General features: G+C 42.3%; 1 protein-coding gene and 1 pseudogene across 5 annotated transcripts in view; both read left to right on the top strand.

The window, feature by feature from the left end:
* Positions 1-15,969, top strand: part of HECTD1 (HECT domain E3 ubiquitin protein ligase 1) — a 101,732-nt gene that overhangs the window by 5,802 nt on the left and 79,961 nt on the right. The window lies entirely within an intron of this gene.
* On the top strand, positions 11,715-14,054 carry LOC308254263 (aconitate hydratase, mitochondrial-like; annotated as a pseudogene). The gene is made up of 2 exons: positions 11,715-12,467; positions 12,684-14,054. The product of its transcript is annotated as an aconitate hydratase, mitochondrial-like (transcript).

Raw genomic sequence — 15,969 nt, 5'->3', positions numbered from 1 at the left:
TTTCTCTCGCTCCCCCCTCCCTTCCTCTCTCTAAGAATCAGTAAAAGTAAAAAGAATAATATGTAGGGTTGGTATGGGGAAATGATTATGCTCATACAGTGCTAGTAGCTTCAAAACTGCTATCCCTGCCTCTAAGTTATACCCAGAGTTACATTCTTAAACTATTGATTTGATTGTACCACTCTCTTTTACAAAATCTTTTGGCTTTTTTACTTAATGGATAACATTTATACCCCTTGAAGTCCTCTCCTGCATTCTCACATACTACTGCTACTACTTTTGTTTTTCCATTGCTAAGCATAGTGCCTGGTATACACAATAGCTACTATCCATATATTGAACAGATTGAAAAAATTATTTATATTGTACCTGTTTTTCACTTAGGCCTAAAATGCCTTTGTAAGGTATTTGTTAGTTATGAAACTGGTTGGGGTATGCAGGAGGAGGAAAGTTGTATTCTTCTCTCTAAGAAACAGTGATAGCATCAATATGTATTTTCCCTATCCCCCCGCCTTGTATTAATGTACTTGCCTTTTCCATATTGACTCTTGTTTTTTTCTACCCAATGGCAGAATAATAAGGAAGTGAAATCACTTTCTTTGATCAGCCCTGCAACTGTTTTTCCCTGATTAGAGAATGTTGATTGTATCAAATATATATAATCCTGAAAAGTTAAGTAAGTGAATTTCTATAGACAACAACTGTGTACAGTGTGTGCTTCATGGCAGTGGACAGCAGAGAGAAATGCTGGAAGATGAGAAACATTCTCTCTAGGGAGCCAATAAATAATGAGCTTCAGTTAGCTTTCATTAAGTTAACCAAAGTGTCTGTCACCTTTAAAATGTAAAAAGCCAACCACATAGAATTTATAACAATATATATGTATACTTTGCCTATTTGTTGGCTGTGTCATTAGACCTCTGAGTTCCTTGGAGCCCAGCACTGTCTTACTCATCTTTGTATTCTACCCCCTAGTACAGTATTTGGCATAAAAAAGCATTCAATAGATATTTGTTGAATAAACAGGGATTTGGTTTGTGGTATATTTTAATTGGCTAAAAGCAAGTCTACATATTGGAGTTTGACTTATTCCTCTATCTTTGTGAGGAAAGACCATAACTTTCAACTGCTGTGCCAGGATAACTTCTTTTATTTTAAAAAAGTTAAATTTCTTTTTATTGTAAATTGTTCTGAAATCTTGGCCCAAGTCAAACTGATTAAGTCTGGAAAAAGCATATCTATAATAATAAAAGCATAATATGCTAATTAGACCAGATGTCCTTCTGGATGACTTTACAGACGAAGCTGGGGCTTCGAGGGAAGCCTGGGTCCCAGGTGCCAGAGGGAAGCCGGTGCCGACAGCTGGGGGAAGGAAGGCCTCTCACGAATTTCGTGCATTGGGCCTCTAGTGATAGTTATAGTAGTATAGAAGCTGTTTGTAGTAGTATAGAAATTTTTTCTCTTTGGAACCTCACGAAACATTTTTTGTTCTTATTTTAAGTTACTAATCTCCACTTCCATTAGGGGGAAAGATTCTGATGTCATTGCAGGTAGCAATTTGGGAATCATTGCTTAAAGTTGGATTCATGTGGTTGACTGGTCTGATAGTAGTTCTATATAGACTGAGTGATCTTAAAGTTTCCTAATTAGGCTACCTTTGGGTCTGTAAGTTGGTATAATAGTGTAGTACTGGGTTTAATATATAAAAATAAATTTTAGCAAGTTTAAAATTTTTAATAACTCTTTAATTGTAATGTATATAAAATTTTATGCCATACATGTATAGTTTCAGCACTATTCAGTGAGGGCTGTGAGTATGCATAATATTTAATTTTTTCTTAAATTTATTTAAATTGTATATGCTGAAATCTGAATTTGACAAATGCATATAGTTGTGTAACCACACCACATTTGAAATTCAGAACAATTCTATCACCCCGAAAAATTCCTTGGAGAACCATCCTTTTGAAGTTAAGCCCTCCTGTAGCCTCAGTGCCTGGCATCCAGTGGTCTGTTCTCTGTTGCTGTAGTTTTGACTCTTTCAGAATCTATAATAATAAAAGCATAATATGCTAATTAGACTGGACAGCTGAACGACTTTCCGGACGTCATTCCGGACGAAGCCACAGTGGCGGGGACTGAGGCAGAGACAGTTAAGGGCGATCAGGCAGGCGGGCGAGCAGTTAGGGGCGAGCAGGCAGGCAGGCAGAGGGGTTAGGGGTAATGAGGCAGGTAGGCAGAGTGGTTAGGGGCTATCAGGCAGGCAGGCAGGCAGGTGAGTGGTTAGGAGCCAGCAGTCCCAGATTGCTGGTTTAGGCCTGATCCCGAGGGGTCCCAGATTGTGAGGGGGTGCAGGCCGGGCTGAGCCCCCCTCCCCCTGCCCTCGTGCAAGAATTTCGTGTACCGGGCCTCTAGTGTCATATAAATGGAATCATACATACAGTATGTAGCCTTTTGAGTCTGGCTTCTTTCATGTAGTATATTGCATTTGAGTAATTTGTGTTGCTGTGTGTATAATAGTTCCTTTCCTTTCATTTCTGAGTAGTATTCCATTTTATGCATGTATCACATATGGTTTATCTATTCACCTCTTGAAGGACATTTAGGTTTTTCTGGTTTTGGTGAAGATGTAACTAACGTTGATATAAACATTAGCCTACAGATTTCTGTGTAAATATGAGTTTTCATTTCTTCTAAAATTATAGAGATAAGTCTGACAAGATGGAGAATTGACAAACTGATTTCAAAATTCATATGGAAATACAATGTACCTAGACTAGCCAAAACAATTTTGGTAAAGAATAAAGTTGGAGAAGTAATGCTACTGTATTTCAATTCTTATTGTACAGCTATAGTAATCAAAACAGTGTAGTATTGGTGTAAAGATAAATGGACCAATGAAATAGAAATCAGGAATAGACTCACACATACATCAAGAACTTATTTCAACAAAGGTGCACAGGCAGTTAAGTGGATAAAGGATACTTTTTTAATGCGGCTGGAACAATTGCATATCCATATGCAAAAAAGAAAAAAATAACTTTGATCCATACCCTATATCGTATACAAAAATACACTAAAAATGAATCATAAACCTAAATTTAAAACTTAAAACAATAAAACCTCTAGAAGAAAACAGGAGAAATCCTTTTGTGACTCTAGGTTAGGCAAATATTTCTTTTTATTTTTAATATATTTTATTGATTTTTTTCTACAGAGAGGAAGGGAGAGGGATAGAGAGTTAGAAACATCGATGAGAGAGAAACATGGATCAGCTGCCTCCTGCACACCCCCTACTGGAGGAAGGGAGAGGGATAGAGAGTTAGAAACATCCATCAGCTGCCTCCTGCACACCCCCCACTGGAGATGTGCCTGCAGCCAAGGTACTTGTCCTTGACCGTAATCGAACCTGGGACCCTTCAGTCCGCAGGCCGATGCTCTATCCACTGAGCCAACCCGGTTAGGGCAGGCAAATAGCTCTCTTTACCCTCTACCTTTATGTTATAGTTGTCATATTTATTAAGTTTATATACATTGAAAATCTCAAGATATAGTGTTATAATTTTTGCTTTCAGTAGTCAGCTTAATAGGAGAAAAATAATCTATTACATTATCCTGATATTTATCATTTCTGTTGCTCTTCCTTTATTCCTAAAGTTCTATGCATCTCTTTGGTATTACTTTCTTTCATCCTGAAGAACTTTCTTTAGCATTTCTTTTAGGGGAAGGCTGGTGGTGATGAATTCTTAGGGTGTTTTTTTTTTTTCCATCTGAAATGTCTTTATTTTGCCTTTATTCTGTGAAGATATTTTTGCTGGATATAGAATTCTGGGGTGGCAGTTTTTCTAGAGTTTTAAAGATATTCCACTGTCTTCTGGCCTTTATGGTTTCTTTCTTTTTTTAAAAAAAAAAAAAGTGATGATTTTTTTTTTAAAAATATATTTTATTGATTTTTTACAGAGAGAAAGGAAGAGGGATAGATAGTCAGAAACATCGATGAGAGAGAAACATCTGTCAGCTGCCTCTTGCACACCTCCTACTGGCTATGTGCCCGCAACCAAGTTACATGCCCTTGACCGGAATCGAACCTGGGACCTTTCAGTCCGCAGGCTGACGCTCTATCCACTGAGCCAAACCGGTTTTGGCTATGGTTTCTTTTTTAATATATTTTTATTGATTTCAGAGAGGAAGGGAGAGGAAGAGAAACATCAATAATGAGAGAGAGTCATTGATCGGCTGCCTCCTGCACACCCCACACTGGGATCGAACCTGCAACTCAGGCATGTACCCTTGACCGGAAGCAAAACAGGGACCTTTCAGTTCGCAGTCTGATACTCTATCCACTGAGCCAAACTGGGTAGAGCTATGGTTTCTGTTAATAGACCTGCATTCATTCTAAGCTTTGTTTTTTTGTGATGTTTTTCCTTTTGCTGCTTTCAAGATTTTTTGCAGCTTAATTATGATTTATCTTTGCATGGTTGTCCTTGCATTTGTTGTACCAGGTGTACCGGTTAATAATGCGGATTTTGTAATCAAAGAAAACACAGTAATTTCTTTTTTCTTTTTTTTTAAAATATATTTTACTGATTTTTTACAGAGAGGAAGGGAGAGGGATAGAGAGTTAGAAACATTGATGAGAGAGAAACATCGATCAGCTGCCTCATGCACACCTCCTACTGGGGATGTGCCCGCAACCCATGTACATGCCCTTGACCGGAATCGAACCTGGGACCTTTCAGTCTGCAGGCCAACGCTCTATCCACTGAGCCAAACCGGTTAGGGCAAACACGGTAATTTCAAGAGAAACATCAAAAGTGCTTTATTCAAATGTCCATCGCTAGCTACACATTTCCACCATCTTTCAGGTAATTTGTGGATACCGTCCCAATATAACTTTTCTTGTCTTGAGGCAAACCATTCAGAGACCCAATTTTCCACTTCTTCGTACGTTTTGAAGTGCTCAGGAAGTGCATGTGCCATTGATCAGAACAAGTGGTAATTTGAAGGAGCAAGGTCTGGTGAATACAGTGGGTGGGTTAATACTTCCCAGGCAAGATTTTTTAACGTGTCTTTAACTGGTTTTGAAGTGTGTGATGGTGCTTTATCATGAAGCGAAATTACTTTGCTGTGTCGTCTGGCCCATTCTGGTCGTTTTACGATCAAAGCGTGGTTCAAATTGATTATTTGTTGTTGGCAGCATCAGTATTAACTGTTTCACCTGGTTTTAGAAGCTCATAATACAGCACACCTTCCTAATCCCACCAAACGCAGAGCATTGTCTTCTTTCCAAAGCGATTTGGCCTTGCAGTCAAAGTTGATGGTTGACCTGGATCAACCCATGATTTTGTGCGTTTGGGATTCTCAAAATAAATCCACTTTTCATCGCCAGTCACAATTTGATGCAAAAAAGACTTTCGTGCTGTTGAAGCAACATTTTACTGATGACTTTTCGGTTTTCCATTTGTCTTTCATTCAGTTGATGTGGCACCCATTTTCCTTCCTTTAAAATCTTTCCCATTGCTTGTAAACGATTGGAAATTGTTTGCTGAGCAACTTTTAATCTTTCTGCAAGTTGTTTTTGAGTTTGACACGCATCTTCATCCAATAATGCTTGTAATAGGAGGTCTTCAAACTTTTTCGGTTGACCTGGACGTTCTTTGTCTTTTACATCAAAATCATCACTTTTAAAGCATTTTAACCAGTGTTCATAAGTACCTTGAGATGGAGCATGTTCACCATAAGCTTCCCAAAGTATACGATAATTTTTAGCAGCACTTTTCTTCAAAATAAAGTAATGAATTAAAACTTCCCGCAAATGCTCTTTTTTTTGGCACGAAATTTGACATTTTTAAAAAATAAATATTTTATTGATTTTTTGCAGAGAGGAAGGGAGAGGGATAGAGAGTTAGAAACATCGATGAGAGAAACATGGATCAGCTGCCTCCTGCACACCCCCTACTGGGGATGTGCCTGCAACCAAGGTACATGCCCTTAACCGGAATCGAACCTGGGACCCTTCAGTCTGCAGACCTATGCTCTATCCACTGAGCCAAACCGGCTAGGGCGAAATTCGACATTTTTAAGTGTAAAAATATCTATGATGTTAACACCTTCAGAAAATTTGACATATGAAGTTTTGAAGCTTGTTGTCAATACAACAAAATAGCATACATATCAAATGGCATATATATCAACATGTGTAACTCCATCTATTGAAAAAAAATCCACATTATTAATGTACACCTGGTATTTGAGGTTGCTGATTTTCTTGAATCTGTATGTCATCAAATTTGGGGAGTTTCTTCTTCAAATCTATTTTCTGGACCAATTTTTTCTCCTTTGTGGAACTCCAGTAGCATAAATTTTAACACTTTTTACTACCTTCTCAGGTTGCTAACATTATGTTTCATTTTTTCCCCAATCTTTTTTTCTCTATTCTTCAAATTCAATAGTTTTTTTAAATTTATGTTTATTTTTTTTACTGATTGTGTCATCTTCATTCCACTCCTGAGACCACCCAGTGAATCCCCTCCCTATCCCATATTGTATTTGTCATTTCTCAAATTTTCACTTGATTGTTTTTCACACTTTTTATTTCTCTCCTGGAAAAAGTCTGTTTTCAATCATTTTAAAAATGTAGTTACTTCTTGGAATCCTCCTATCTAATAAAAGAGTAATATGCAAATTAACCATCACTCCACTACACCCACAAGCCACGCCCACCAGCCAATCAGGAGCGAATATGCAAATAAACCCATCCAAGATGGCTACGGCCACAGAGAGCAGGAGGGAGGCTTGGGTTTCCCCGGCAATGGAGGAAGCCAAGCTTTCCGCCTGCCCTTGCTGGCCTAGGCCTCCACTCAAGGCTACAAAGTTTCAATGATAGAAGATACATAAATCCCAACAGAAATGGCTGCTGCCAAGGAGCAAGCAGAAGGCTTGGCTCCGCTCCAGGCTACAAAGTTTCAATTGTAGAAGATAAATAACCCCCAAATACCAGGGCCTCTGCTTGGGTTGCTAGGGGGCGTGGCCGGCCTGCAAACCACCACAGGCCCCTCGCCCAGGCCGCCTCACGCCCCAAGGGAACCCCCACCCTGATCCAGGACACCCTTCAGGGCAAACCAGCTGGCCCCCACCTGTGCACCAGGCCTCTATGCTATCTAATAAAAGAGTAATATGCAGATTGACCATCACTCGAACACACAGGATGGCTGCCCCCATATGGTTAAAGATCCTGCCCCCATGTGGACACAAGATGGCCACCACAAGATGGCCAGCAGGGGAGGGATCAGGCCTTCAAGGGAGGGCAGTTGGGTGCGATCAAGCCTGCAGGGGAGGGAAGTTGGGTGGGACCCAGGCCTGTAGGGGAGGGCAATTAGGGGTGACCAGGCCTACAGGGGAGGGCAGTTAGGGGAAACAGGCTGGCGGGGGAGCAGTTAGGCATCAATCAGGCTGGCAGGGGAGTGGTTAGGGGTGATCAGGCTGGCAGGCAGAAGCGGTTAGGGGCAATTAGCAAGGCAGGCAGGTGAGCAGTTGGGAACCAGCAGTCCTGGATTGTGAGAGGGATATCCGAGATTGGAGAGGGTGCAGGCTGGGCTGAGGGAAAAGCCCCCCCCCCCCCCCCCGTGCATGAATTTCGTGCACCAGGCCTCTAGTATAGTTATAATAGCTGATTTAGAGTCCTCTCTGATAATTTTAGCATTTATGTTGTCTCAATCTTACATCTGTTTACTATCTTTTTGAATTGGATAGGTCACATTGTACTGATTCATTGTATCTTAAGATATTTTGGATTTTACCCTAGACATTTAGAATATTATATTGTGAGACTCTGGATTTTATAAAAATTCTCTATAGAGTATGTTGATTTTTGTTGTGGCATACAGTCAACCTGGGTAGATTAGACTGCAAGTTCTGTCTTGCCCACTGTGGGTGGTTCGAATGTCATTGGTTTCAAAACCCTTTGTTAGGATGTTTGGGTCTACTCTGCATGTGTCACTTAGAATTTAGTCTGGGACTTGGGTGGTAGATTATGTCATAGTTCTGTTGTCCAAGTCATTAGCTCTGTTCTGCTTATGTTTAGCTGAGGGGTGAGCTTGGGACTTGTGTCAGGGATCCTTTTTGTAGCTCTTTCCTCCCCAAGTCTTCCCTTATCTTTTGGCTTCCAGAAACCTTTTTTACCTAGTGTTCTAGCCAAAAAGCTGGGGCTCTCTTGGATTTTAGCCACACTTTCTCTTTACTGTCTTCCCTTCTTTCCTCTTGTGCTGTCATACCATTTCTGGGACTGGGACTGTCCTGGTGGTGAAAGTAGTGAGAGAAAAGAGAAGAAAATGATAGGCTTATTCTCGTGCTTTTTTGACCCACAGGTGTTATTTTTTCTTTCTTTTTTTTTGTTTTGTAAAAGATTATTGATTTTTAGAGAGAGAAGAAGGGAGAGAGAGAGAGAGAGACATTGATGTGAGAGCATAACATTGATTGGCTGCCTTCTGCACACTCCCCTACCAGGGATGACACCCACAACCCAGGCATGTGCCCTGACCAGGAATTGAACCAGCAACCTTTCAGTGCACTGGATGACGCCTAGCTAACTGAGCAAGAGCGGCAAGGGCATGGGGTTTCTTTTCTTAGTACTCAGTCTTCCTGGACCTTATATGCTGTGGCACCTCCACTGGCCTGTGCATGTGCTACTAAGTTTTCTCTGTGGCTTACACTTGGGGCTTGCTTGGGGCCAGGCTGGGAGGAAAAAAACTCCCAGAATTTGTCCCCACATCCTCTGGTTTACAGAGGCCCCTTTTCTTGGTCCTCTTAGTTTTTTTGTTTGTGCTCCTACTAGATAGTTTTGGGACTTGGCCTATCCCAAGTCCCAAAACTGGAAAAGAAAAGAGAAGAGGAAAAAACACCCTTTAATTCACTTCCGTCAAGGATCGTTACTTGTTTTGACTTCCTTCCCCAATCCATCTGCTGTTGTTTACTATTCAGAGTCCTCAGTTGTTTTTTGTGTTCTGCCCAAGGTTTTTGGTTATAATCTTTGGGAAAGGCAGGCTGTAACAAGCTTACTCTAGTTGACTAGCTCTAAAGTTTACTTTTATTTTTTTTGAGTTACAAAATATGTTTGTTTCAAAATTTGGAAAAATCAATTTAGAGAATTAAAATTATCTCTTAATTGCACAATCTAGAAGTTAGCCATTTTACCTTTTTGCTCTAGTTTTTTCTCTCATGTTAAAACATTATAATGGATATAATTTTTTTCCTTTTCTCTTACCTAATATTTCTATTAAAGGATATTTGTATCATAGCAAGTCCTTAGTACGCAGTTTTTAAAAACCTGTGTAATCTATCATGTATGTGTCATATAATTAATCATGCCTTTAATATTAGCTCTTTAGGTTACATCAAAGTGAGCACATCTGTATATACATTATTGCCTGATAACATATTTTTTGAATTGTTGACTTCAAAATCCTATCTAATAAAGAGGGAATATGCTAATTGAACGTCACACGCTCACAAAGATGGCGGCGCCCACAGCCAATAAGGAGGGAATATGCTAATTGACTGCCATGCCCTCAAAGATGGTGGCGCCCACAGCCACAAGGTGGTGTCACCCAGTTCCCTCAGCCCTGCTGGTGTGGCAGGCTTGTGGCACAGCCGGGCCTGCCCTGCGTGCCTGCCTCCAGAGTCTCCCAGTCCCCTCAGCCCCCCAGCCGTGCAGGGCCAGCCCGAGGCGCAGGCAAGCCTTGGATGGCGGCTGCCCAGCTGCCCAGGGCCAGCCCGAGGGAGACCAAACGACTGAACAAGCAGGCTGTGTGGGGTGACCAGGCCGGCAGGGGGGTTAGTGAGGGACGACCAAATGACTGAACAAGCAGGCTGTGTGGGGTGACCAGGCCAGTGGGGGGGGGGGGGCAGTTAGGAGCAACCAGGCTGGCAGGGAGGGGGCAGTTGTGGGCAACCTGGCCGGCAGCGGGGGGCAGTTAGGGGCAACCAGGCCAGCTGGGGGGGCAGTTAGGGGTGATCAGGCTGGCACGCAAAGGCAGTGACGGGCAATCAGGCCAGCAGGGGGGGGGCAGTTAAGGGGCGACCAGGCAGGCAGGCGAGCGATTAGGAGCCAGCGATCCTGGATTTGGAGAGGGATGTCTGACTGCCAGTTTAGGCCCAATCCCAGCAGTCATACATCCCACAAGGGGTCCTGGATTGGAGAGGGTGTAGGCTGAGCTGAGGGAACCCCCCCTCCCCGTGCATGAATTTTGTGCACCGGGCCTCTAGTTACATATAAGGGAAAATCAGTTTCCTTTATCTGTTTGAAATAATATTTAATTATTTTTAGAATTTTGACCAAATATCCTATATAATAAAGAGGTAGTATGCAAATTGACCCTCACACCCTCGCACAAGATGGCTACCCCCATGTGGTCAAAGATGGCCGGCAGGGGAGGGTAGTTGTGGGCAATCAGGCCAGCAGGGGAGGGCAGTTGTGGCGACCAGGCCAGCAGGGGAGGGCAGCTGGTTGCCATCAGGCAAGCAGGGGAGGGTTTAGGGGGTGATCAGGCTGGCAGGCAGGAAGCGGTTGGGATCCAGCAGTCCCGGATTGTGAATCGGACATCCCCCAAGTGGTCCCAGATTGGTGAGGGTGCAGGCTGGGCTGAGGGACACCTCTCCCTCAGTGCATGAATTTTGTGCACCGGGCCTCTAGTGTTTGTATAAGATTACCTTCTTTTAACTAATTTAAATGGTACTGTTTTTGGTAGAGGATCTTGTGGTTTTTTATTGTTTTGAACTTCAGAGTTGATTATAGGAAAATCTAATTGAAAATAATTTTACAAGGTTTCATTCCTTGCAGGCATAAATGAATAGGTTAATAACTTTTGATTTTTATCTTTTCAGAGAAATTTGAATGAACATTGTAAAATGATGTTTATATGTGCCCAGTGTGGTAGTTTTATGTTTCGTTATCTGCCTCAAGTACATGTTCATACAGAAATAAAGTCTGTATTAAATATACAGAAATAAAATGATTGATTGAATTTACTTTGGGATTTATTTTTGACTTTTGCTATTTTAATATATTTTTATTGATTTCAGAGAGGAGGGAAGAGGGAGAGAGAGATAGAACATTAATGATGAGAGAGTATCACTGATGGGCTGTTTCCTGCATGCCCAACACTAGGGATCAAGCCCACAACCCGGGCATATGGCCTGACCGGGAATTGAACCGTGATCTCCTGGTCCATAGGTCAGTGCTCAACCACTGAGTCATGCTGGCTGGGCTGACTTTTGCCATTTTAATTAGGCACTTTTTATATCTTGAAGTCTTTTTGTGTGTGTGCGTGTGCATTTGTATGTACGTGTATACGTTAGATTCTTTTTTATTTTCTTGGTGGGGGGTTGACTATTCTGTATTTAATTGTAAAAAGTTGGTTAATCCTGTCATAGCCAAATATTATGGAATGAAGTTAAAAAGTAATTATCAATTTAGCAAAAATTTAAAGGTAATATCTTTCTAAGTGGCCTAGGAGAGGTGAGATAAATACTCTAAATGCTTCTGGTAGGATTATGCATTAGTATAGCTTCAGAAGTTTGATAATATCAGTCAAACTAAAAATGTACACATAGAAACACTTCTGAAAATCTTTCCTTCATAAACACTGGTACAGTTGGGCAAAGATATATTTTAAGATTATTCGTTGCATGCAACCTCATCTTTGTTAGTGCACAAAATGGCGCCTTACAGCCTCCTGGTTATCCAGCTGCAGAGTGAACCACCTCTGACCCTCTTTGAGAATATTGTGTATGAACACCTGGTGACTCATCCAGTCAGGAGATTGAGCAGGGCAAGACATACCTGTGGTTGCTGCCCATCCATATGGCCATGCAGGATGCCACAGCCCCGATGGCCATGCTGCAGCTCATCCGCATTGTGCTGCCCAAGGAAGCCATGTCGTCCACCATCCACTATGACCATCTGATTGAGGCCCAGCTTGGAGGCGAGAAAGACCTGCGTCAGGCCAACACATAAACCAAGAAGTATATAATTTCCTGGCAACTGCAGGTGCCGAATATGATGTGGGCTTTCTGGCGTCCTGGCTTTGAAATCATTCCCAGATTATTCTGGAAAACTATGCATACCCTGGGCTTCTTCTGATTGGCACTGATTTCCATATCCCAACAGTGGTGGCTTGGAGGGGTAGGCATCTACATTGGAGTCTGGGTGCTGTTGTTGTGAACGTCATGGCTGAAGTGCCCCAGGGTGATTGGTATGAAGCCGATTGGCTCACTCTCTGGTTGGACCTCACCCAACAATGTGTTTTTAAAGGTGGCACTGGTGCTATTGTGGAGTACCATGGGCCTGGCGTAGATTCCATATCCTGCTCTGGCATGGTGACAATCTGCAACATGGGCGCAGAAATTGGAGCCAGGACTTCAGTGTTTCCTTATAACCACAGGATGAAGAAAATATCTGAGCAAGACAGGCTGGGCATGCCCTAGCTAGTTTGGTTCAGTGGATAGAGTGTCGGCCTACGGACTGAAGGGTCCCGGGTTCGATTCCGGTCAAGGGCACATGCCAGGAGTTGTGGGCTCGATGCAGGAGGCAGCCGATCGATGATTCTCTCTCATCATTGATGTTTCTATCTCTCCCTCTCAGTTCCTCTCTGAAATCAATAAAAAACATATTAAAAAAAAGACAGGCTGGGCAGCCATTGCCGACCTTGCTGTTAAATTCAAGGATCACTTGGTACCTGACCCTGGTTGCCATTATGACCAAGTGATTGACATTAACCCGAGTAAGCTGAAGTTTCCATCAGTGGGCCCTTCACCCTCGACCTGGCTCATGCTGTGGCAGAAGTGGGCACTGTGGCAGAGAAGCAAATACAGCCATTGGACATCAGAGTGGGTCTGATTGGCAGCTACACCAATTCCAGTTATGAGGACATTGGTGTTCAGCAGCTGTGGCCAAGCAGGCATTAGCCCATGGACTCAAGTGCAAGTCCCAGTTCACCATCACACTGGGCTCTGAGCAGATCTGTGCCACCATTAGATGGGACAGCTATGCACAGGTCCTGAGGGATGTGGATGGCTTTGTCCTGGCCAATGCCTGTGGCCCCTGCATTGGCCAGTGGGGCAGAAAGGACATCAAGAAGGGGAGAAGAACATAATACTCACCTCCTATAACAGGAACTTTATGGGACACAATGACGTGAGCCTTGAGACCCAGGTCTTTGTCATGTACCTAGAGATTGTCATAGCACTGGCCATTGCTGGCGCCCTCAAGTTCAACCCAGAGATTGACTTCCTAATAGGCAAGGATGGCAAGAAATTCAAGCTGGAGGCTCCGGATGTGGATGAGCTTCCCCATGCAGAGTTTGACCCTGGGCAGAACACCTACCAGCACCATCCCAAGGACAGCAGTGGGCAGTGGGTGGTGTGAGTCTCACCAGCCAGCACCTCTAGCTTCTTAAAGCCTTTTGACAAATTGGATGGCAAAGACCTAGAGGACTTGCAAATCCTTATTAAGTCAAAGGGGAGTGTACCACTGACCACATCTCAGCTGGCTCAAGTTCCGTGGGCACCTGGACATCTTCAACAACTTGCTCATTGGTGCCATCAACATAAAAAATGGCGAGACCGATAGTTTGTACAATGCCGTCACCCAGGAGTTTGACATTGCCCTCTACAAGAAACATGGCATCTGGTGGGTAGTGATTGGAGACAAGAACTATGGTGAGGACTCAAGCCACGAGCATGGCAAAACTGGAACCCAGTCACCTTAGGGGTCAGGCCATGATTACTAAGAGCTTTGACAGGATCCAAGAAACCAACCTGAAGAAACAGGACCTCCTGCCCCTCACCTTTGCTGACCCAGCCGACTACAACAAGATTCACCCTGTGGATAAGTTGACCAGGTTCTGAAGGACTTTGCCCCTGACAAGCCCCTGAGATGCATCATCAAGCATTCCAACTGGACCCAGGAGACCATCCTTCTGAACCATACCTTCAACAAGATCCAGTTTGAGTGGTTCTGTGCTGGCAGTGCTCTCAACAGATTAAAGGAGCTGTAACAGTAAGGTCCTGCTCTGCCACAACCTCCCACCCTTCTCCTCTGACACAACTCTAGTGTCACAAGTGCAATTCTGTATGTCATCGGAACCAGATCTGATCTGATCCAGCTGTGGCTTCCTCCACTGAGATGGTGTGACCAGACCTCCTGTCCTCCCCTCCCTGAGTACACTAGTGATCCCTGGTTGAAGGGTTGTTAAATAATGTTTCAGCCCTCTGCCTTCCCTTTTTTAGTTTGGTTCAGATCTTGAGCAGCTCCATGCAACTGTATTTATTTTTTATGAGAAGACTCCCATCTAAAGTTTTTTTCCTGTCTGATCATTTCACTGGTAGCTGAAGGATTTTAGAGAACCTTTTGCCCTTGCAAGGAAAGTAAGAATCCATACTCAGTGACTGTTTAAAAAAAAAAAAAAAAAAAAAAAAAAGGATTGTTTATTACAGCATTGCTTCAAATAGTAAAATACTGGTTAAATGGTTAATAATGTATGGCAATTCATTATATTGGATACTATGTAGAATTAGAAAGATAGAGCTAGGTCTGTTTATATTTATGTGGAAAGGTGGTCACAACATATCTATTGAAGAAATGAGCAAATTATAGGATACTATTTATAGTATGATCCTACTTATAAATAATAAAAAGCTTAATGGCTAGGCACTGGAATCATCTGGTGACTTGTTTTCTCACATGCCCTGAATACTGGCTTTATCTAATTGGGATCTCTCCTGGGTTTGTTAGTTGCAACACCTGCTGGCTTTGTGATGTGGCTACTTGGACTTTCTCACACCATGATGGTTGTGTTTCAAGAGCAAGAGTCCCGAGAGAAGCCAGTAGGAGCTTTTACTGATTTATGTTTTAGTTTTAGAACTCACATAGTGGTCACTTTCATTGTAATCATAAACCTGTCCAGATTCAAGGGGTGAGAACATAGGCCCTCTCAATGGGAAGAGTATCATAGTCACACTATAAAAAAAGAATATATGGAGATGTGGGATGGGAGATAATGTTGTGGATATTGTTTGAAAAATGCAATCTGCCACATAATTCTTCAAGCTTCCATCCTTTGCACATGCCATTCTTTTCTTTTCTTTTTTCAAATTTTTATTAAGGTATTATATGTGTACATATCTTACCATTGCCCCCCACCCCCACCCCACTCCCATACATGCCCTCACCCCCCAATGTTTTGCATCCGTTGGTTACTCTTATATGCATGCATACAACATTCTTTTCTTTTTTAAAAAATATTTTTTTATTGATTTCAGATAGGGAGAGGGAGAGAGAGATAGAAACATCAATGATAAGAGAATAATTGTTTGGCTGCCTCCTGAATGCCCCTTACTGTAGATCAAGCCTGCAACCCTGGGCATGTGCCCTGATCGGGAATCAAACCATGATCTCCTGGTTCATAAGTTGACACTTAACCACTTAGCCACGCCGGCTGGGCTGCACATGCCATTCTTCTTAGAATACAGGAGCTTGTCTGCTTGGCCAACGTCTATGGTATCATTTATTGAGCATCTTTTATGTCCTGAGCACTGTACTACATGTTTTATATTATCTTAAATAGTTGCAATAACTCCTCAAGTCAGAGAATACCTTCATTTATCTGGAACTACTACTTTTTGTGTGAGGTTTTTTTTTCTGAAAATCCCCTGAGTTGAGCTTTCTAAGAACTTTTTATGAACCTACTTCTTTTAGGTTTCTATTATAGCACTCATTTGTTTTTACTTAATTACATTATCTTTCTCCTTATTAAACTGAACTTTTTGAGACAGGGATTATTTTCATGTATTTATTTATCAAATATTTGAGTGTCCATTAGGTAATAATTACTGGGCTTGGTTGTAGGAAAACAAAGATAAGTTATAGACCCTGCTGTCAAGAAGCTCATATTTTCATGGAGGAGACAGGTA

The sequence above is a fragment of the Plecotus auritus genome (assembly GCF_963455305.1).
Source record: "Plecotus auritus genome assembly, chromosome: 1".
NCBI classification, from domain to species: domain Eukaryota; kingdom Metazoa; phylum Chordata; class Mammalia; order Chiroptera; family Vespertilionidae; genus Plecotus; species Plecotus auritus.
This window is presented reverse-complemented; position numbering and strand designations above follow the sequence as displayed.